This window comes from Mirounga angustirostris, unplaced genomic scaffold (genome assembly GCF_029215605.1).
Source record: "Mirounga angustirostris isolate CCGP_5_RB_7025 unplaced genomic scaffold, mMirAng1.0.hap1 SCAF_1, whole genome shotgun sequence".
Taxonomy (NCBI): domain Eukaryota; kingdom Metazoa; phylum Chordata; class Mammalia; order Carnivora; family Phocidae; genus Mirounga; species Mirounga angustirostris.
In genome coordinates this window covers 99,517,418-99,519,785 of record NW_026991709.1, presented here as the reverse complement: position 1 = coordinate 99,519,785, position 2,368 = coordinate 99,517,418, and the positions used below count along the sequence as shown (strand labels likewise).

Sequence of the window (2,368 nt, the reverse complement as noted above, 5' to 3'; positions counted from 1 at the left end):
CCACCCACCACCCTCCTAGAGTTCAGTGTCTCATATGGTTTGCCTCCCTCTCGATTTTCATCTTATTTTATTTTTTGTTCCCTTCCCCTATGTTCATTTGTTTTTTTCTTCAGTTCCACATATGAGTGAAATCATATGGTATTTGTCTTTCTCTGACTGACTTATTTCGCTTAGCACAATACACTCTAGTTTTATCCACATTGTTGCAAATGGCAAGATTTCATTCTTGATTAGTGTAGTTTTTTAATAAATCTTGAAATTATGGATAGTTCCAAATGTATTATTCATATACAAAGTTCTTTGTATTTTGGCTCATCAAAGTTCTTTGCATTTTCATATAAATTCTAGATTAACTTGTCAAGTTAAAAAAAACTTGCTTGAAATTTGGTGGGATTATATTGACTCTATAGATGAATATGGGAAGAATTAATATCTTAGCACTATTGTGTCTCTAAACCAATAGACCTTGTGTATATCTCCATTTATTTAAGTACTTGTATTTAAGTACCTGTCCATTTTTCTCAGTTTTTCTTATGCTTTGTAGTCATAGTGTATAGTTCTTATACATATTTATTTGATTTATTCCAAAATATTCCATATTTTTTATGATACTACATTTTTTCAAGACTAAATTGGTCTTACTTGTGTATAGAAATACAGTTGATTTTCTATATTAGTATAGTATCCTGCAACTTACTAATTCACTTATTAATCCTAGCAGCATTTTTTGCACATTCCATAGGATTTTCTTTTTTTTTTTTTTACATCAGTCTCCGTAGAGACTGTCAAAAATTGCCAATGCCGACTATATTTCAAGTCGTCACGGCGGGGTATTGGGAAAAGTTTTCAATTAGCAATAATCGCGCCTCGGATAAACCTCATTGGCTACGATACTGCCACTGCGCAAAGCTCCATAGGATTTTCTATGTATACAGTCATTGTACATCTTCTACAAATAAAGACAATTTTATTTATTCCTTTGCAATCTAGATTACATTTATTTATTTAGATAGTTAATTGCCCTGATGAAAATCTTCAGTATGATGTTGAATGTAAATGGTGACACAGGGCATTCTTACTTTGCTCCTGATCTTAGAGAGAAAGAATTTTACTAGATCTAGTTTTCATAGATGCTCTTTATCAAGTGCAGGAAATGTCCTCTATTTCTTGTTGGCAGATATATATTTTTTAATTTCCAATAAAGGATGTTAGCTAGGGGCACCTGGGTGGCTCAGTCGTTAAGCATCTGCCTTCAGCTCAGGTCATGATCTCAGGGTCCTGGGATCGAGCCCCGCATTGGGCTTCCTGCTCCGTGAGAAGTCTGCTTCTCCCTCTCCCACTCCCCCTGCTTGTGTTCCCTCTCTTGCTGTCTCTCTCTCTGTCAAAAAATAAATAAAATCTTTGAAAAAAAGACGATATTAGCTAATTTCAAATGTTTTCTGTTTCTACTGAGATGACCATATGCCCCCCCCTTTTTTTAGTCTGTTAATATGGAGAACTACATTTATTTTTAATGCTAATGTAACATTGTATTCCTAGGATAAAATCCACTTTTAATGATGTATTTAACCTTTCATATATCATTGGATTAAGAATCCAAGTAAACATTGTTAAGAATATTTGCATCTATGTTAATGGGAAATATTGACCTGTAATGCTTTTTCTAAGTTTGGTATTAGAGTAATGTTGCTTATAATGGACAACTTAATAAAGTTTTCATGTCATCCATTTCTATAATTCTCATCTAACTTTTAAAGTCATGATTTGCACTTCTGATGTCATTAAATATTAATTTCATATTATGTTTGTAACACTAAAAATTGTATGTAGTGTAGAGTCTCAACTGCCCATCTTATAAGCATATTTGACACAAATTTGCACCAACAAAAAAAAAATTAAGCATATGAACTATGTTTGTATTTTGTTTTCAAAAGTAAAATAACCTCTTCTACCATATTAACTCTAAAATGCCCCAAAGTCTCATTTTAAGTACTTAAGAAACTCTACATCTTTGATAAACATGAAGTATTGGAAAGAAAAATCTCTAATTCCAACAGTGGATGTTATGGACTAAACTATGCCCTCCTTCCCCCAATTCATAGTGTTGTGGAGTTGCCAAGCATAGAAGTAGAATTCAGTTGAAAGTGTAAAAGAGGTGATGCAAATAAGTAATTTTGATGATTCTCCTGATGATTCCCCATAGCATTTAGGCTGGAAAGAATGGTAAAAGGAGATATTAGATAGAAACAATAAAAAAGTTAAAGAAGACCAATAGGTAAAAGTCTTAGTAAAGTAACAAGTTTTTTGGAGTCAGGGTACAGTGATTTGAGAATGACTTGAAATTTAGAAAATATTAGTAAAGAGTTGA

General features: G+C 32.5%; 1 non-coding gene across 1 annotated transcript; it reads right to left on the bottom strand.

The window, feature by feature from the left end:
• Positions 1–770: 770 nt before the first annotated feature.
• On the bottom strand, positions 771–911 carry LOC123834910 (U4 spliceosomal RNA). Its single transcript, XR_006788508.1, has one exon. It is a non-coding gene; the product is annotated as a U4 spliceosomal RNA (small nuclear RNA).
• Between the last annotated feature and the right edge of the window lie 1,457 nt (positions 912–2,368).